Source organism: Lagenorhynchus albirostris, chromosome 5 (genome assembly GCF_949774975.1).
Source record: "Lagenorhynchus albirostris chromosome 5, mLagAlb1.1, whole genome shotgun sequence".
NCBI classification, from domain to species: Eukaryota; Metazoa; Chordata; class Mammalia; order Artiodactyla; family Delphinidae; genus Lagenorhynchus; species Lagenorhynchus albirostris.
This window is the reverse complement of record NC_083099.1, coordinates 128,003,211-128,025,050: the sequence shown is the minus strand read 5'-3', so window position 1 is coordinate 128,025,050 and position 21,840 is coordinate 128,003,211. Positions and strand designations below refer to the sequence as shown.

At 36.0% G+C, this 21,840-nt stretch overlaps 1 non-coding gene across 1 annotated transcript; it reads left to right on the top strand.

The window, feature by feature from the left end:
- The first annotated feature begins 272 nt into the window (after positions 1-272).
- LOC132521420 (small nucleolar RNA SNORA51) lies at positions 273-403 on the top strand. The gene has a single exon (XR_009540870.1). It is a non-coding gene; the product is annotated as a small nucleolar RNA SNORA51 (small nucleolar RNA).
- Positions 404-21,840: the final 21,437 nt, after the last annotated feature.

Sequence of the window (21,840 nt, the reverse complement as noted above, 5' to 3'; positions counted from 1 at the left end):
CCTTCTGCAGATTATTCTTATCAGATAATTCTCAAGAAAAATGAGAGTCCATTTACTTTTCTTTTTATCCCTCAGTGTTACATTACTGAACATAGTTAAGTTTATCTTTTTCTAGTTCATCATATTGCTGTAATGGGAAAAGCATATTGTTTGTATGACTCTGCTCAATTGGGTTATGCCTCCCTTTTGACTATCTTAGTGTGTACATAGTAATTTTATAACATTCTTTGCTATCTGTATTCTATAACTTTTCCTTTTAAATAATACCTTGAGGCTTCTTAGTGCTTACACAGGCTGTTTGCTTATAATAACTGTACAGTATGAGGAGGCAGAATAAATCTATTCTATGTACACCTCAGCCCAGGTCCTTTGCCTAGTCTGTATTATGAATAGGGGGACATGGAGTTGAGGAAAAAAAAACTAATAATGATACCTATAATTTATTTTTTTTCTACACATGAAACTCTGGTAAGTTTGGTAAGTTCTTTCCTCATTTTATTCTCACAAAATCCTAAAATGTAGGTAAAAGTATATCTTCTACTTCTTAGAAGGGAAACCGAGGTTCTGAGAGGTTGAGTAACTTAACAGTATCACTCCATGTGTGAATGCAACAGTTGACATTTAAACTTAGGCAATCTGGCTCCAAAGCCTAAACTCCTAACTTCTATGTTGTTTTATTTCTATAACTTCATTATAGAGACACCATTTTTTAAATATTCATCTCCCTTTATTTTAGGATTGAAAACATCTGTGATTATAGTTAAAATTATAGCCTTTTTAAGTTTACCTCTTCTCTCAAAACATTCTATCTTTCAGAATTTCAAGCTAGGAATTTCTTTATTCTGAACATTTTAAAGCCTGTCTTCCTAAAGATGGCAGCTCACACTGGACTCTTCCTTCCAGCCCTTTGCTACTATAAACAATAAAGTGAAATGGCATGGCTTCTTCTCCCTAAGTTTCTATCATACTTTTCTAACCAGGAACCAATCAGTTACTTCCTATTGATGAGAATCATATAAATTGATGTAATCATTCTAATTATTTCTTCTGTTTTCTCTCAAATAGGATTGGAAAAAATTCAAGAAGTTTTCAATCCCTCTGTATTTCATTGAAAGAGGTTTTGTGCAAATAAGCTTAGTTGAGCCTCCTTTTTCAGAATTCTAATTCATTTCTGCACCAGGTTATTATCTGTATCAGGAAGGTATCATTTATTTATTTGTTTATTTATTTTTGGCCATGGCCCATGGCATGTGGGATCTTAGTTCCCCAACCAGGGATCAAACCCTTGCCCCCTGCATTGGAAGTGCAGAGTCTTAACAACTAGACTGCCAGGGAAGTTCCATCATTCATTTCTTTTAGTTGGCTGGAAACCCAAAGTGAAGTCTTATATCATTTTGCTTTCTCTATTACACTCTATTTTCCTTAACTCCTGTGTTCTATGTAATTCTATAAAGGAGTGATTGAAAAAAATCTATTCCTCTTGGGTAAACAGGCCTTAGATGAAATCTCCTTAGGTCCTAGATTGTCTTCAGCCTGTGGCCTTTAGTAAAGTACAATCTTCTCTTTTTTGAGAGTCAATAGATATTTATCCCCTATAGTGATTCAAAACCTGTGCTAAGCACTTTGCAAGCATTATTTCATTTAGTCCTCACAACAAACAAGATTTTATAATCATTTAAAGGCAAGGAACTGGTGAAACAGCCTTTCAGTGATCAGTTGGGGTTCTGCCAGATTATCTGGTTCTGAGACCAATTCTCTCCTCTTTAAACAATAGTTTTTCCAGGTTTGTCATCTGTCCAATGCAGGACTCTCAACCCTACTAGTCAGTAGATCTATGAAGTCAGTCATCAAAAGGACCAGATACCCAGAACGGAATCCTTTTGTAAACCTGGTGACCTAGGACCTATCTTTGGGAGCACACACCAGCCAAAAATGGGAGCAGAGTAGAAAATATATGGCCTGAGTAGTGAAGAAGTAAGTAATCTCATCTGTATGAAAAGACAGTGAAAAAAAGAAGTGAGAACAGGAAAAGAAAATAGCAAATATTTGGGTAGAGTGAAATAAATGCTATGTAAAGAAACTGCAAGTGACAAAGGGAATTTGTATGGGTTTTCAAAGCACATGGGAAAGGTCAGTAAAACTCATAGTAACTGAGCAGTCATTAAACAAGGGGCATTTGATCAAGACAGAAAAAGTGAGACATAAGATATTAATTATGCTGGGTTTTCTCTCCCAATTGGATTCTGTCCCTTGGGATAACAATTGGTGGTATAATATACAACGATAATGCTGTAGCATACTCATTATCAATTGTTTTTCTATAACAAAGTACTAAATTGCCTTGCATTTTCTGCAAAAGCATTATATTTTCCCTTCTTTTATATGGCTTTCATATTTTTGTTTATTAACAGTTCTATTGTCTTCAGACCAAATGATTTGGGGGAGGTCAGGACAAGGAATTAAAATTAAAAATATGCTTTCGAAAATTATATTTATCCAAAAGTAATCAGTGTCTAATGCTCAACTTATTGCAATGCTGAAGGACTTCCCCAAACTTCCACCTACATGATTCCATGATTTCAGTAAGAAAAGTAGCAAACTGGGCAAGAACAGGCTCCCTGTTTTCCCTCAGATGATGTTTAAAGGATACCAGATCATTGTGATCATTGAAAATAATAAACAAGTAACTTGCTTGCAGTATTTTCTTATGGTCCTTTTCTACTATCAGTCAAAATATGAGTCAGAATTATCAAAAAGCATCATAACCTCTAGAAAGAAATTCCAGAAGGTTCTCATGCTTTTTTTATAACTCTGCTCCCAAATGGAATGTCAGATCAAAGTCAAATAGATAAGGGGGCAATGGACCCTGTAAACAGAAACCTCCTACAAAGGAAGTCCAGTATTTTTCCACTCAACTTTGAATCCTAGTAGAGGTAAGCAGACAAAACAAGATAAAGAGGAAAGTCTTAAACATTTGAAGAATAAACTCTGAACTCCAAAGAAAACAGATTTAAAAGCCTAACTTATTCAAGAGAATGATTAAGAAGAAAAAAAAAGAACAAGGGAATATGCTCATAAAAGACAATAAATTTTTAAAAAATGTAATTTATAAAGTAACACTGAAAATAATTTACAGCTTCTGAATTCCTCCCCCCAAAATCACATGATATTTGTAATCAAAAAATAAGAATTACAGCTGTTAGCTAAGGAAAATTATGCAATTGCACAGTCCAGTCTTAGGCAATTTTTTATCTTCTGTTTTACCATTTCCCATAAATCCACAGGTATTACAAGGCACATGTTTTTTTAACGTGACTCTGTTTTGAAATCACAGTTGATCTTCCCAGTTACATTAGCAGCAGAAGAAAAAATATGTCATAACTAAAAATCTAATATAAAGCATCAGTATTAAATCCAATATGGGACATGTTATAAAATGAACTCAATGCTTCAGTAGATAAAGTTAGTTATCCAGGCTGAGAGAGTGTTAGTAAATAGAAATTACTATTTTACATCAATTTATTTGTTTGTTAAATTATCATCATTATTATTATCATCATCATTCAATAAGGAACTTGGAAAACTGACTTCTTCATCAACTTTCCTTACCCATGAAAGACAGAAGAATGGTGGAGGTTGAAAGTCTTCTGAGATCAAAAGCAATTGCCCATGTTTGTGACCTTCTCAGATGGAGATAGTTTCCTTTCTGAGATCCATTTCTAATGATTAATCATCAGATTTACTGATAGCCAGATACAAGCAAGATTTCAAAAATAGAACTATTCTACAAAAGCACCAAGGAAAAAACACATTTGTATATTCTAGCCAGTCATTTCACATCCAATTGAATACTGAAATCTCATAAGGTAAAATTTTAAGAATTCATAGGCCCAGATCCCAATCCTAGAGAATTTACTTGAGTAGGTGCTGAGTGAGGATTTTCCTGTGTGATTCGATTTGTATATTAACAAACCCTCCCTGTGATTCTTATACATGATAACATTTGATGACCACTACCTTATGCTATCTCATAGAGCTACTCAGAAAGATGAAATAATGAAAACAAAGGAAATACCAATATGAAGCATCTTCTATTATTTTTATCTTTTTTTTTGTGTGTGTGGTATGTGGGCCTCTCACTGCCAGGGCCTACTTCCATTGCGGAGCACAGGCTACGGACGTGCAGGCCCATGGCCCACGGGCCCAGCCGCTCCGCTGCACGTGGGATCTTCCCGAACCGCTGCACGAACCCGTGTCCCCTGCATCGGCAGGCGGACTCTCAACCACTGTGCCACCAGGGAAGCCCTATTTTTAACTTTAGCTAAACATGCCTTTAAGCTCCCTCTTATGACAGATGGTTTACAAAAGTACCTGTGTTTTAGCAGCTGTGGGGGAATCTCTTGGGTAACAGGAAATTCCCAATTAGCTGAAAATTATTTTTCAGGAACTAATGTTTGTTAGATGGCAGTGATAATCAAGATAATAATTTGTCTTCTTTCATTGTTATGTGGTTGCTGAAATGCTTCATTTAAAATGTATCCATGGTTTTGTGTAGCCATCAGGCTATAACAATGCACCCCAGAAGTGCCAGTTGTTTGTCTCTTGACTATGGCTGCTTTTGAATGACAAACAGAGACCATTATGGCCTACAAAGTCAAATATATTTATTATCTGGCTCTCTAGAGAAAAAGTTTGCTGTTTCCACCAAATCTAAAATATCCAGGAACAAACTGTCTAATTACATTTTCATTGTTTTTCCTCTTAAGAGAAAAACAAAAGGACATTCCTAGCCTAGAGTAAATTGGTACAAGGTTTGGATTCCAGGAGAATGAGATTAAATTCCCCATGTAAGATCCTGGCTGTTTATAACAAGCCTGGATGGATTCTATTAACCGTGCTCTGTTCTATTTTAATGACATGAGTAATTTAGGGACAAATGCTTGGTGGTTAGATCCTGATCATTCCTAAGAGGATTGTTGTTATTTTGATAAAATGTAGACAGTTCCCTCTGGAAAAACTACTCTGCCTATTCAAAACTCAGTTTCCAGCATCATCAGACTGTGTTTATCCTCTATTACAGAATACTCTGAAGTTATAAATGGGCATGGTGGATTTGATAGATATTTGATTCCACATTCTCCTGAGACCTCACAAATATGTCAACAAAAGTTGTGGGGGGGGTTTCCCGAAAAGGTCACACACCCACAAAAATAAAAGTAATGAGAAGGATAAAATAGCAAAAAAATTCGAGAAGTTGGAAAACTCATGGACAAATGGTAACTGAATTAGCAGGCCACAGAAAGTAGACACCAAGGTGGTGATGTGAAATCCCTTAAGAGGCCCGGCTCCAGAAAACCTCAGAAGCTGAAGGCACCAGACAGGTGGGAAAGCTCAGGAGGGTAGCTACCAGCTGGAATTTTGTCTGAAATTTCCTACCATTTTAGGAACATAGTATTTATCATTTCTTTTTGAAATATATGATTTATATTGGTCTGAGCTTCGCTAATTACATCAACAAATATTCACATGATTATGCAAGACATATCTACCCATATTTCTGATGCTTATTTCTAGGTCTATCCCTTTATAACTTTTACAGATGATGAAGTAAATATTTCATCAGAAAAATAACACCCCTTGAAACTCTGGGACTACACAGTGTGATCATTCAAATATATTATACATTTTTAAAAAACCATAACTTTAAATTATATTTTAAAATAGCCTGTGTACCTTTGGTTTACATTTCTCTGATGACTAGTGATGTTGAGCATTTTTTATGTGCCTGTTGGCCATCTGTATATGTTCTTTGGAAAAATGTCTCCTCAAGTCTTCTGCCCATTTTTAATCTGGTTGTTTGTTTCTTTGACATTGAGTTGTCTGTAATATATTTTGGATATTAACTCCTTATTGGTCGTATCATTTGCAAATATTTTCTCCCATTCAGTAGGTTGTCTTTTGGTTTTGCTGATGGTTTCCTTTGTTGTGCAAAAGCTTTTAAGTTTAAGTAGGTTCCATTTGTTTATTTTTGTTTTTGTTTCTGTTGCCATGGGACACAGATCCAGAAAGATATAACTTCACACCAGTCAGAATGGCTATCATCAAAAAGTATACAAATAACAAATATTAGCAAAGAGGTGAAGAAAAGGGAATCCTAGTACACTGTTGGTGGGAATGTAAATTGGTTCAGCTACTGTGGAAAACAGTGTGAAGGTTCCTCAGAAAACTAAAAATAGGACTACCATGTGATCCAGCAATTCCACTCCTGCGTATATATCAGAAGAAAAAGAAAACAGTAATTGGAAAAGGTACATGTACTCCAATGCTTGTAGCAGGATTATTTACAATAACCAGGTTATAAAAGCAACCTAAGTTAGTGTCCATCAACAGATGAATGGGTAAAGAAGTTGGGTGTGTGTGTGTGTGTGTGTGTGTGTGTGTGTGTGTGTGTGTGTGTGTATGAAATAGAATATTTCTCAGCCATAAAAAAGAAAGAAACAGACCCACAGATATAGGGAACAAACTAGTGGTTACCAGTGGGGAAAGGGTAGGAGGGTAGGAGGGTAGGGGCAAGACAGGGGTAGAGGATTAAGAAGTACAAACTACTGTGAATAAAATAAGTACACAACAAGGATATATTGTACAGCAGAGGGAAATACAGCCATTATTTTGTCATAACTTTAAATGGAGTATAATCTACAAAAATATTGAATCACTGTGTTGTACACCCAAATTTAATATAACATTGTAAATTAACTATACTTCAATAAAAAAAACATAAAATAAAATATCATGTGTATCAAATTGTCTGATATTGCAAAGGGAAAGTGATATTTAGCTGCAAAAGAGTACCAGGAAACTACTTCTTGCTTAGAGCTAGATGCTCAAAATACAGGCCCTTTATTTAACTGTGGATCTTATTTTCCCATATGCATTGGATGAGCCTTAAGACATCCTTAATTCTCTGATCTGTTTTGTTTGGTGATACAACAAATATGTTTAGTTACTTTAGGAGCATCTCAGTTTCCTTAACTTCATCATTCTACTTTCTTCTGTATTGGGTCTGCACCCCTTCTAAGGTTCAATGATTTCTGATCCTTTTAATGAATAGTTGATCATTTCAGTTTTACACAAATGACATCAAATTTTACTTCATATTTGTCGAGTTGGTAGAGCAGTGGAGATGCTAGAAGGAGCAGATGCCTCACTAAGGGTCTTCTTCCCCTCTTTCGAGTTAATGAGCATACAAGTGTATAAATTAGAAAGGTACAGAAAAATTGTCTTCCTGTTCATTTCAGTTTGTATTTTCTATTCAGATCATGGAGGATATTATACGGTGACCTATTTCTCACCGATACAGTGATAAAGGATGCATGTACAAAACAAGATACCAGATACAGCTTCAAAGTTTCCACTGCTCATCAACTCCTCTCTTAACAGCTAATTATTATGTCATTTAAACATATTTTTTTTAAGATATAACTTTATAATTTGTGTATTGATTTGGAAAAATAATCTCTGATTAAATAAGTCAAAAGCCAGTTAAAATGTGACATGAACTAATCTGCCTGAGAATGGATCCAATGTACTAGTGAAAAAAAGTAAACACAATTTAGGATCTGTCAAAATTAATATGGGGAAGAAAATTGTTTTTAATGGATAGCAATTCTAGGCTTCTGGGGGGATACAGTATTTAAATAAAGACTCAATCTTGGAACATATCTATGAAATGAGCAGTCTTTTAAGTAGCACAACACCAGATACAGCAATAAATAAAACACACATCATTTCAATGGCTTAGATAATAGAAAAGTATTACTTTTTCACATAATATACCGAGGCATTTGTTCCTGCGTTGTAGACATCTGCTCTGTCTTTTTATTAGGGGGGGCAGCTGATTTTCGTTCTGCATTTTTAATTGTTGACTTCTCAGGTTATCCTGTGTGTGACAATCAGGTGATGGAGTAAGAAAGAAAATGTGGACCATTACACCACACTTATTTCTGCTCACATTCTGTTGGTCATAAGTAGTAACATGACCCTACCATAATGCAAGGGAACCTAAGGAATAAAATCCTTGGACAGGAAGTTGTTCTCTAACATCAGCTCTATATAGAGGTTCAGAAACATATCTTGAGCCAAATCCAACCTACTGCCTATTTTTGTGGGACCCACAGACTAATAATTTGTTTTATACTTTTAAATGGTTGTTATATAAGTACCTACATTATGTCCTCTATTTTGCCTGTAGACCTGTAAAGTATCAAATATTTACCATTTGGATTGGAACAGAAAAATCTGCTGAGTCTGGCATACACTATGTGAAAAAAAAATCCCTGACTTAGGTTTTTCAGCCCTTCTGGCCTCCAAATTCCTATGTGTAGACCTTTCCCACACAGAGAAGATCTACACTCTCTCTAGGGGAACCACCTTAAGTGCTACCCAGTTATGGCATCCAGCTCAAGGTCTAGGATTTCTACTTTGCAGTCCAGATAGGGCTCCTCCTGCTCTAGAAAACCATAAAGTGCAAGTTATCATCCCACATCCACTCATTTCTTCACAATCAGAATAAAATGATGAAGCAAGATTAGCACACGATCATTATCATCCATGACAAGGGAAAATAGGAGACTCAATAGCAACATATAGAGAAATAATGGAAAACCTCCTGTAGGTGTTAATCCCTTAGCACTGGAAGCATTTCCTTCAGTAGACCCCAAGGAATTCCCTTGTTCATTGTTCCCTGCAGCCCTTGATTCTGACTTCTGGAAGACTTCTTCCTTAACATTATTCTCTGTGGCCACATCTAAAGTAAGCATTAGGAAGTAATTCCTTCCTAGTGGACTTCTCAGATTTCCCAGCTCCCTTCATTCTCATACAATTTTTGGAGCCCAAGTCTTGGTTTAAAGGCTCCAGTACTCAAAGATTTCTTTTGTTTGGGCTCATGGCTTCTTCATAATATAGTTCCCGTCAAAAGACTAAAGCCCTCTGAATTAAAGTTGCCAGATAAAATACAGGATGTCCAGTGAAATTTGAGTTTCAGATAAACAACAATTGATGTTTTAATATAAGCATGCTCCCTGTAATAGTTTCTATAATAAATATACTATATGATATTTGGGACATACTTATACTAAAATAGTATTTATTATTTATATGAAATTTTAATTTAACTGGGTGTTTTGCATTTTCATTTGTTAAATCTGGCAACCCTACCCTGAATTCTTTGTGTTCATGTTTCAATAATAAAACCCAAAGTTCTTTCTAGATACTGTCCTCAACCTGATTCACGCATTGGTTTCTTAGGCCTAAGAGTTCTCCCTTTCAAGTTCGTGGAGGCTACATTGCCACTATACCAATAGGATGACAAGGAAGATCCACAATGCATATGATCTTTGACGTAGTGCTGAGTCTTAATGGATCCTTGAAACTAAAAGGTTTTTAGGTCTCTCTCTTCCCATTTGGGCAATGGAGGCCTTTCCGGTATGAGAGGTCACAAATTCCTGCACAATTTTAATCTCTTCTAAGTATGCTCTCAATTAAACCAATTGTTGCTTGAACTCATCTCTTTCTTTGTGATACTTTGCTAAACTCAGCAAATGGCAACCAACATAAGCTATTAATAGCTGACTTTCCAACATTTTTCCCCTACAAGCTTAGTAAACAACTTGTTGGCATTCCAATGTATTACAGGCAAAATTTTACGCAACATTTTTAATGTTTTGCCATTACAGTACATGGTTCTTTCTGCAGCATAAGTTTTCTCTTTGATTGCTGCCTGATTTGCTAAATCAGTACCATATATTTTAGGTTTTTATTACAGCAGCACCCACCGAATATAACAATTTTTATACAGCTTAAGAGTAATGCTAGCTGCTTCACAAATGAACTGCATAATCTCAGTGGTTTGACACAGGAGAGGCTATTTCTCAATTAAGTAACAGTCCCCTGAAGATGCTTTATCATGAGGGCTAATTGAGTGAGGAAAGTGCTTCTGCTCCATTCACTCATTTAGGGAATCAGATGGATAGAAGAGCCATAATCTTCAGTAAGATGTTGCCTTTTGCTTTGACATCCAAAAGGCAGAAAGGAAAAAACAATGGAGAAGGCACATGTGTTTTTCCCTTCTTTGATCAGGAAAACGCACCCTAGCATACTCTGACAAGGAGAAATAATAAAATGTCCCACTTAGACGCAAGGGGACTGAGGCATGTAGACCCTGATTAGGCAACTGTGGGTGATAACATGAAGTTTTGATAAATATCTGGTCATTTATGTGACAAATACCTCTTCCTATCTCATCCCAAACAGTCATACAACAACAAAAACACTTACTGAAGTTCTGTTATTTGCAAAGTACTGCAATGGATGTTAAAAATACCAAATAAAAACAAAATCCATGGTTCATGCTGAACACTAGTTATATGCTGTGTTAGTTTTCTGGGGCTGCCATAAAAATGCCACAGACTGGGTTGCTTAATCAACAGGAGTTTATTTTCTTATATTTCTGGAAGCTAGACATTCAAGATCAAGATGTCCATAGGGTTAGTTTCTTCTGAGGTCCATGGAGGAAGGATCTTTTCCAGGCCTCTCTCTTTGGTTTGCAGTTGTCCATCTTCTCCATGTGTCTTCACATAGTCTTCCCTCTGTGTACATGTCCTAATCTCTTCTTGTAAGAACATCAGTCATATTGGCTTAGAGTCCACTCTTCAGAACTCATTTTAACTCAGTTATCTTTTTAAAGATCCTATCTCCAAATACAGTCACTTTCTGAGGTACTGGGGGTTAGGAATTCAACATAATTTGGGGGGAACACATGTCTTAGAAAATATGTTTTATTTTTTTCTTATTCCTTTTCCTACACAGAATGGTTTATAAGAATTATCCCTCCAAGTTTAACATCTTGTGATGGTTAATTTCATGTGCTAACTTGACTGGGCTAAGGCATGCTCAGATAGCTGGTAAAATTTAATTTCTGTGTGTATCTGTGAGGGTATCTCTGGAAGAGGTCTGTCTGCTTGAGCTGAGACATCTATCTTCTCCTGTCCTTCAGATACGATAGTCCAGGTCCTTGGACCTTCAGAATCTGACCGGGCCTGCAACTTATACCATTACTGCCTTCTCCCCCTACCATGGTTCTCAGGCCTTAGGACTCAGACTGAATTACACCACTGGGCCTCCCGGTTCTCCAGCTTGCATATGGCAGATCATGGGACTTACCAGCTTCCATAATCGTGTGAGCCAATTCCTACAATAAATCTCCTCTCTTATATATCTCTCTATAATCCTATTGGTTCTCTTTCTCCAGAGAGCTCTGACTAATACACTTCTGAAGTTATTTTTTTAATCAGAGAGAAAAAAATTTCTTAGAGAGGAATAATCTCCCTAGATAAGAATAATTAAACTATAATTAACTTAGAAAATAATAACAATAATGTAAGTTATTTCCTCTATACCTTTAGGGATAAAATACACTATTAAAACAGTGTAAACATGTCAAAGAACAAAGTTTGACTTGTCCATATAGGAAAAAGACAATAAATAATACACTAACGTTACTCAGTTTAAGAGGACTGGTTTTATTCCTTTTAGTTTGTACTATATGTAAAGAGTAGACATCCTAAGACTTTATCAGGGATGATAAGTACTTCTAATATGTAAAATATCCCTTCATGTTAAACATTTCAGGTATTAAAGGGCCTGAGAGACTCCAGATTGTGTGAACTTTCTCTGTGGTCTTGAGTTCTAGGATAGCTATTAAATACAGTCATTATAATAAAATAACATGAAAATCACTTTTTAAAATTCAAATGGGATTACAAAGTCCATACAACCAATGTGTAAACGATTGGAAAGCAGAGAAATCAGACTTAGAATCCACGACTACATTTAAATTTCCCACAGATATAATGTAATTTAATTGCAATTAATCCTTAAGTCTTTCCAGAAGAGTGATAAAGAACTCTCATGCCAAGTGGGAAGAAACATCTGATAAAGAAATGTTAAGAAAAACTCCATGATCTAAAATTAAAATTTAAAATCAACCTTGCTGACTCTCTTACATAAATCCACCATGATTGCCTCACAGTAGTTACGGCACACATCTTACTTTTCTTTTCCAGTCTTGTTAATAAATCAATCCACTTCCCATCATCTTTTTCCATTTTATGTCCCTGGCCATACATATCCACATTTCTGGTCTGACCCTCAGATGTAGGTGTCAGATCTGTGACCATAAAATAATTTCCCTGTGGCTGAAGCAATCCTGCCTACGTAGGGAGGAAACCCACAATTATGGTTCATGTAAAATAATCTCAAATGTGCAAGGCTATTTGGCTCAATCTCTGTAATCCACGAGAACAAATGAACAAAAACATCAGAGCAGTAGCTGACAAAGCCTTCTTTACATGCTGCAATATTTATTCCAAAAATCTTTAAGAAAATCCTACTTTCTGCAGAGTATTGTTTTAACCAATGAACATAAGGGAGTGAGATATTTTCTCTGAGCTAAGAGGAAACTGACCCAGAAGTGAACTATAGCAAGAATCTTGATTTGGCACTTAGAAAAGAAATTTTCTGACCAGTCAGCCAGAATCCATCTTTTCATTGCCAATTTAAAAAATAAGGATCATAAGAGTTACACAGGTGCTGCTGGTGGGCTAATTATAGGTGCCAAGTCAAATGAGTCTTCTTTGGCATCAAGTCAGTTCAGTTTTATGATGTCTTGACTCAGTTATAAAAATACATCCTTCCATTAGCAGGAATGTTATACCAAAGGTGCAACTCAGTACTGTATGGAGTTTAGTTCAGCTGAAGTTTACCAGTTAACTTTGCACCTTCCCAATTAGGTAACAATAACATTGTCCAGAGATCCATAGATAAATCTGCCCTTAATAAAACTGCCATCAGACTGAATGAGGGTTACTAGACCTCAGCACTACTGACACTTATGGTCCAGATAATTCTTTATTGTGAGGTACTCCACTGCTCATTAAAAGACATTTAGCAGCATCCCTGGGCGCTATTCAATAGATGCCAGTCTTGTTCCCCCAGTTATGATGATCAACAATGACCCCAGATATTGCCAAGTGTCCCTGGGCAGGGTGAGAGGGAAAATAACTCTGGTTAAAAACTGTTATTCTAATTATGAGGTTGGGATTAACATATACACACTACTGTATATAAAACAAATAACCAACAAGGTCCTACTGTATAGCACAGGTAACTCTACTCAATATTTTGTAATAACCTAATACATATATATATTCATTATATATAATATATATACATAATATATATTCATTATATATAATATATATATTCATTGCATATATATATATATATATATAACTGGATCACTGTGCTCTATACCTGAAACTCACACGATATTGTAAATCAACTATATTTCAATTTAAAAAAAAAACAACGAAACTTTAAAAAAAACATTTATCTAAAATAGGCATGCTACACAGGAATGCCTACATAATTTCTGGGGCCCAATGTAAAATAAACATGTGGGCCCCTTTTTCAAAAATATTAAGGATTCTAAGATGGCTGCAGCAAAGCATTAAACTAAGCATTGGGTCTTTGTAAGCACAAGGTCTTATGTGACTGCATAGGTCATAAGTTCACAAAATTGGCTCTGATGCTACATTATTCCACCCCATTCCTCAACATCATAATGCCAATAACACACATTTGTAAATTTTATAACTTATAGAGTCCTAGTTCACATTTGTCGACTCCCCACATGCTTTCCCCATGTATGTATTAGGTAGTTGCTTTCACCACCACCTTAATTCCAAGCTCCTTGCCCATATTCATCCTGTTTACCATCTTCCCATGTACTAATCTCTTTACTTTTCCTCCCATTTCTTCATTTATGTGGTCATTGGAACAGGGCAAGAGCATTCAGTTTAATGACTAGTTCTCCTTCAACCAGCCCTCCACTGCTAAGTCTCCACCCAGTACCAAAGCATCAGGCTTTCTTGGGAAGGTTCTTATCCCCACTCTTTATCCACCCACCTCCCACAAAAGGCTGTGTGCCTCCCTACATCCCTACCTCAGCCCTGCCCCCGAGGACTCCAAAATAATTGACCGCAATCAGCTTGATGAACACAATTCCGCAACTTGGACCATTTTGTTTTGACCAAAAGCAACTGCACCACTTACTGAGTTCTTTCTAAGGTGGTAGACTTCAGTTCTTGAAGCAGTATTACATCAGCATTTTGCAGGTGAAGAAACCAAGTCTTTGCAAAGTTTAATAGAAAAACTAAAGTCTGCCTAAAGTCACACAGTAAAACTTAAGATTTGAAGCCATGTTTATGTAACTCCAAACCCTTGAACTTAACCACTATCTTACTTCCCCTTAACCTTTCTTCTGATTATGGAGTATGTTTTATTATGAGTCCTGCTATAACACCCATTAGCTGTGAAGATGTGTTTCAAAACCAAACCAAAATTAGAAAAATTTTGGCTTGGTATTAGTAAGTGATTATTCAACAGGAAGAAAATATTGTATCAGGCAAGTCTGATATTGATGCTCTAATATTTTATCACTTCTCAAAATAGAAATCTAAGTAATCTCAAAACTGGCTTTTTTGAATATATCAGCATTCTTCAACACAAAACTTTATTTGCTTCTATTCCACGATTGATCAACATTAATATTTGGTTTCCATGTATATGTCATAATCGGCTCACCCAGAAATATAAAAATAATTTTAAAAGTGAAATGTATTTGATTTCATTTTTTTGTTACTAGAGTAATCACAATTTCTGATATAATTTCCTATTTATCTGATGTAAAATATTATTTTACTGTGTATTTTCACTCTCAAATCTAGAACATTTCTTAATAACTTTTCCTTCAAAAGTTTTTACACCGTCTAATGAAACATTTTTCCTTCTGAGATATATATGTATCAACTTTCTACTAAAATTTATGATTCCCTTGTTTATATGGATTGGTATTTTATAAGTCCATTCTGCTTAGATAAATTTCTGGACCCTGAGTCCCTGTGCCACCAGTTTTTTGCAGTAAATGATGACCACTAAATTTGGCCATTGTGAAACAATCCCACGAGAAAAGATGGAAAAATGTAGAATAATATAATAATGAACATCTTTGTATTTTTTTCAATGTATTGAATATACCACAGCCATCTGTAGGTCACAGGCCCTGCACGAGAAAAACACTCAAAGGTCCAAGAATGTGTGAGAAAGTAAAGCCATTCAACATCCAACGTCAGAAGAGTCATTTGTTTCATCCATATAGCCATTCCAAATTCTTGAGCAGTTAGGGAAAATCTAAGAGGAAAAGAAATTCTTTTGTCAATTGAAACTGGTAAAATGTGAGAAGCGTCTCTAAGCACTGGATGGAAAGATGTCCACTCATAAATCTCTCCACTGTGGCAAACTGCAAAGTTGTATATACAGAAATGAAACTTGGGAGACAGCTGATCAAGCACTGTAAGAAGGTTTTTGGATAACTTTTTATAAATAATGAAAATGCATATATATCACCATTCACAGGATCAAGAATCATGAAACAGAAAAAAAGCAAAAACATAAAGTGATCAAAAACCACTTACTATCCTTTTAAATATTCAAATAGAGTTTACATACAGAAGGAAAAATTCAATATTATTTTCATGGTAGGTGTTTTATGCCATTCACTATTTCTATGAATTTTATCAACTTCCATTTTTCAGAAACTGTTAATGTCTCTCTCTGAACCAACTTCCCATTTCTTCAGTTTATTAACTGCATTTTAGTTTGCAGTAGCTCTACTATTCTAGAAAAGTAGATATATTAAAAAAAAAAACCTCTTTCCCCTTCCCTTCACACTTTCACAATCAAATTTCCAACTACAAAGAGTACTTGGATTATCACTTTTTTAAAACTCCCATTTTCTCCTCAACCAATTGAAATCTGGTTTTTATCTCCATCATTTCTTATGTATCAAATTATTTTTAGTTCTTAACTTTTTTGTATTAGAATTTCTGATCCGTGGCCAATCGCAAAAGTTTTAACAGTAGTTCCCTACATTTCAAACCCTGGCTCTGATACTTGCTTTCTGTGTGATCTTAGACAAATGATTTAATTTCTTGGAGCCTCAATTTAGAGGTGATAATTACAAGTAACTAGGATGGTTATGAAGATTCAATGAGGCAGCGTGAGTAAAACCACCATCACAGTCCATGGCACAAAACTGCAATAATTACTGATGGTTTTGTTAATATTATTAATGTAATTAATAGATTACTAATAATTTTTACTATTGAATCATCCTCACTCTTCAAGTTCTAGGACAGTGACCTTCCTGTTTTATTTCCTGCTTCATTGTCTCCTTTGTTGCCTCCTCCTTCTGCTCATGCTTAAAATATTAGGATTGCCAAGGCTCTGACCTTGAGTATTTTCTTTCCCCTCTGTCCATACTCTCCCTGGCCCCATTTATTTTCATATACTTCAACCATCTCCTAAATGCTGATGATTTTCACATTAATATCCCTGCCCTAATTCTTCTTCTAAGGTCTGGATCTACATAGTCAACAGACCAATGGAATCTCCACCTCGGTGTCCATGAGTTCCTTATCAAATCCTCCTAACCATCTGCCCAATAAAAGATTATTCATTGTCCCCAGTCACTATTACAGAGAAAGGCATCATCATTCCTCTAGTCACCCCAAGTAGAAAGATGGTCTGGAGGAGTAGCAGTCATCCAGGATTCCTCTCTCACCTGCAAGCCCCCAAACCAGTAAATTATCCCAGCCACTCATCACCCCTTTGACATCTCATTCCTCCTCCCAGTCCTGAAGCCTGAGTTCAGCCTTTCATCAACTTTACCCAGACAATTGGGAGTTCCCTCACCTGTCTCCCTGTCTAATTCCTGTCTGATTCTCCTTCTCTACTGCTGCCAGAGTTACTTTCCTAAAACCCAAATCAGATCAGAGAATTTAATTTAAAACCTTTTTATTTTTCATTTATTTTTTTGCTATATAAATGTTTACTCCCTAAAGCACAACTAGCTTACAGACCAAGGTTAAAAACAAGCAAATAAACAAAACCAATATATACTGTTGAAGTATTGTCAGGATTCGCATTTGCAAGTAATAGAACCCAAATTTAAAATGACTTTAAAAAAAAAGGAAAAAGAAAAGGAAACTTCTTGGCTCATAAAACTAAAAATTCAAGGACTTCAGGCAAGGCTGGATCTAGAAGTTCAATAATGTCATTGGGAATTTTTCTGCTTGGTGGGTCCCAGTATTTCCACCCATCACTTCAGCATGGAGTCTGGCAGAAGAAAAGAACTTTTTTCCCCCCAATAGTTTCTGTAAAATTTCTGAAACTTACTCTTTTTTTTTTTTTTATGGAAAGACATTTTATTTTAAGTACAGCAGTGTGTACATGTCAATCCCAGACGCCCAATCTACCCCTTTCCCCCCTACCCTTCCCCCTGGTAACCCTAAATTCATTCTTTAAGTCTGTGAGTCTGTTTCTGTTTTGTAAATAAGTTCATTTCTATCATTAAAAACCTTTTTTAAGATTTAGATGTCTTCTCATCTCACAAGGTGGTACAGTAGCACATAAAGCCATTTCTGGCCAGGGATTTATTAACATGTCCTTCCTTATTTCCTCTAAGCCTCTCAGCTCAAAGATGATCTCATCTGTGACACTTGATTCATCTTCATAGGCTTAGAACTTCTCATATGTCCCATATCCCTCAGCTGAGATTGACATGGCTAAGAGCCTTCAGAATCTTGGCTGTTTGACCTTAACAGCTATTTGACCTTAAGCAAGTTAGTTAATCTCTGAATCTTATTCCTCATTTGTAGAATTAATATAATAATACCACCTACCTTATAAAGTCATTCTGAGGCATAATTCATGTAAAAGGATTAGCACTCATTAAATATTAATTATGATGACTATCATAAAGGTTTGCGTATGTATCTTTCCATTAGAGGATTATTTGCGTATTCTCTGCAAGTTTCACACTGTCTGGCACATAATGCTGATTCATTATATGTTTGTTGAGTATATGAGAGGGATAATTGATAAACAAATCAACCAAAATTTTGAGTCAACAAGCAGAAATCAAACATTTGGTTGGTGCCCAATAAATCTTTCATATACTTTGCTATTGTCTGCTAAGACAGTTAAAATTTTAGTGTTTATCTAGTTCTCCTGCCTCTCTGACTTAAACCAAGAAGATGAAAATGAGCAATGGAAAAAGGGTAACTATCATCCTTTTCTCACATAGAAATAAGGTGACAGGATGAGGGTTTAAAGAAGACTCACCAAATGTCAGGCTTTTTACTTCCAAAATCTGTATTAGTCAAGATTCTCCAAAGAAACAGAACCAAGAGGAGATATATATATATATATATATATATATATATATATATATATATATACACATACATATTTATATATACATGAAGAGAGAGAGAATGGTTTGATGATTTGTTTCAAGGAATTGGCTCATGCAGTTACGGAGGCTGGCAAGTCCAAAATCTGCATGGTAAGCTGGCAGGCTTGAGACCCAGGGAAGAACCCATGCTGCAGTTCAAGTCTGAAGGCTGTCTACTGGCAGATGCTCAGAAGGACCCTGTTAAGAGGGCTCTATGGCCCCCTCATCACAGATGAGAACTTTCAAGCTGAGAGCCAGCGCAAAGCCAGTTAGCAACTGAGCTGCAATTCAGTCCCTCATCACCCTGATTATTAAACCAAGTCACTGTCTATGAAACCAGACAGCAACTCTCCAGTGACTATAAACTCTCCTGAAGAGAAAAATAGAAGCAAATAAACTTTCACAAATAACTTTCTAAAAGTAAAGAAACCATGAGTTTTATTCTTTTTTGTGTTTTCCTTATTCCTAAACAAGTAACAATAAAGTGCAACCTATTTCAGGCATGTTAACCCCTTTGTGGAAGGAACTTCAGAAAACAAGGAGAAGCAGAGGGAATTTTTTTTCTCTGAAGGTAATTAGAAGACATGTAATAAATGTCTATGTGGTTTTGACTTACAATATGTAAAAAAATAAAATAGAATCCTGACCAAGAATCTCCTTGTTTTTGTTGATATGTCCACGGAGGCATCTTTCAGCTTAAGATGCTGAAGAACCCTATTCTTGATCTCCAGAAATTGTCCAGGAGGAATACTATATTAAGTCTTTGGGGCCATCCAAATTTTAGTGTGTCAATTACAGATCATGACCCCTTGGTGATAGACGGCAGGGACCAGGTAAGACCATTATCAGAAGCAGTGGAAGAGGAGAACTACAGGATCAAAAATGTTTCTGCCTGAGCATTTTGCCCAAGGCTAGCCTTACTTGTATTTTCCAATCTCTTACATATTATGAGATTTATTTGTACCAGCTTTTAATAATGGCTTTAAACCACATCGTGCAAAGCACAGTTTAATCGTATTCCCTAAGTCAGTCTGTCTTTCAGCCAAGTCAATATTTCTGTCTCTGCCCAGGCTTCTATATGATTTCGAAATGCGAGTTGCAGTAGAATGTTTTGACTTCTCCTACATAAGATAATTCATCTCTACCCAAGACATTCTTGTCTCTTTGTACTGTCTTATCCCTGATATATGAGGGTGCAAGGGTTCATTCTTCTAGCCATTCGATGTTGTCTCCAACATCATTCACGTCTTTGTTGATTTGGAGGAGGGATTGTGTGAGGTTTAATCAATGAGGTGTAAACAAGAATTCAGACTACTAAAGCTAATAAAGAACCAGAGACAACTACCTTTATTAAATGATTAGTCTTTCTAGCAAGACCTTCTTTCTTACTATTAATGAGTTCTATAGTTAGGGTTGCTTCTCAGCCACTCAGCATCTGATTAAGCCTAGAGATAGCAAAATGAAACAAGCATATAGGTCCAGAAGAGAATAATAAAAACACACAGCAAGCACTTAGCCGTCCTCACCAAATTTTAGCCATAATTTGGAAATTTGTGCTGAGAGTTGAAAACTGGAATGATACTAACCTAAGATTCTTTCTTATTTACAGAAGACTGAAAGAGCCAATAATACATCTGACAAAGAAAACCAGGATGGGATGGGCCACCCAGGAGATGAGTAGACAGGTTCTGTATCAGCACTGAAATAATTAGTTAAATGTTAGCATTTCATTAGAGTGAGGTTATTTGTTTCATTAACCAGTATCAGATGCCTATCACAGTGAACAAAATGCACGTGCCACCTTCCAGTCATGGTGGTAAAGCAATAGACCCAGTAACCTGTCACCAAACTGCAGATGAAACAGCAAAATCAGCAGGCAAACAACGTCTAGGAAGTAAATCTAACTTCATGGTGGTACCTCACTTTTTCCCTCAATAGTTGTACTTAAAGCTTTAGTTGTATCTCACTCAATCAACCATGTAAAATAATTATTGTGTTCAGAGAATAATGATTTTAGGGTTTAATGGATTCATTCAGTTTTGCTCTTTAAAATAATCATCCCAGGAAACAAGTTCATTAATATATATTGACAAGCACAAATCAAAAGACATGATCTGTAGGAACTCTACAGGTCAGTAGACTAAACTCTGAAAACAAGATGACTAAGAAATTTCAAAAATAAGATTCTACTTTAGAATGTGGCAATGCAGCAGTCATAGTATTTCTCTTTAAGGAGAACTTGGAAACGTAAGTAGAGAGGGCCAGATGCTGGGAAATGCCCTCTGGACTATAACTTCACTCCTTTTTAGGCATGTTAACTACTGAAGGGCAACAGCGATGCATTTCCAAATGTTTTACAATAATTTTAGTGTAAAAGCATAGAATATTTTTTATGCCTGTCATAGCAAGTATTTATTGATCAAGCACTTGGTACTACATAAAAGCTAAGTACTAGGGAATGCAAGGCAAAGTGAGGGTGACCATGTCCTGCTCTCCAGGAAACTGGGCAGAAGAGATGGCTCCTCCAGAAACAGATTATAAGTCAAGACTTTGAAAAGTGTGACAGTGTACCTGCTCCATAGTCCCCTTTAGGAGTTTTGAACAACTATGGATGGATAGACAGATAGATAGATGATAGATAGATATGCATTCAAATGTATATTGTCATTCAGAACATTTTCACTTGAGGTTGTATATATTTTTATGATAGTGTCTGCTCACCACACATTTGGAACTTTTCTTTGAGAACTTCCTCACAAGCAGATTTATTAGTTACAAAACATGCTTTCTATTCACAAATGTAGTTTTTGACCAAAAAAAAACTAGCATTATCCAAATGAACTATCAATTTACTTTCTCAAGCCTGGCTCCAATTGACTTTGTATATAAAGGAAAATCAAATCCATTCTTTTTTTTTTTTTTTTTTTTTTTGCGGTACGCATGCCTCTCACTGTTGTGGCCTCTCCCATTGCGGAGCACAGGCTCCAGACGCTGCAGGCTCAGCGGCCATGGCTCAGGGGTCCAACCGCTCCGCGGCATGTGGAATCTTCCCGGACCGGGGCACAAACCCGTGTCCCCTGCATCGGCAGGTGGACTCTCAACCACTGTGCCACCAGGGAAGCCCCAAATCCATTCTTAAAGAACAAAATATCTGCTCGTTGAGAATATTCAACAGTGATACAAAAGGCAAATCTGAAGTGGGAATTCATATACTTTTTAATTCGTTTAGCAAATGGCAGAAGTATCAATGAAGTAAATGTAACACCTCTCAAAATTATTACTTTGAAAAAAATCACCACTTACTATAGTTCAAGGATTAAAAGCAAATGTAGAACTTTGGGAAAATTATTTTATATCTTGAGCCTTAATTTCTTCATCAATAAAGTGGAAATAATTGCATACACCTCTCATTTTTTCTCAAGTGA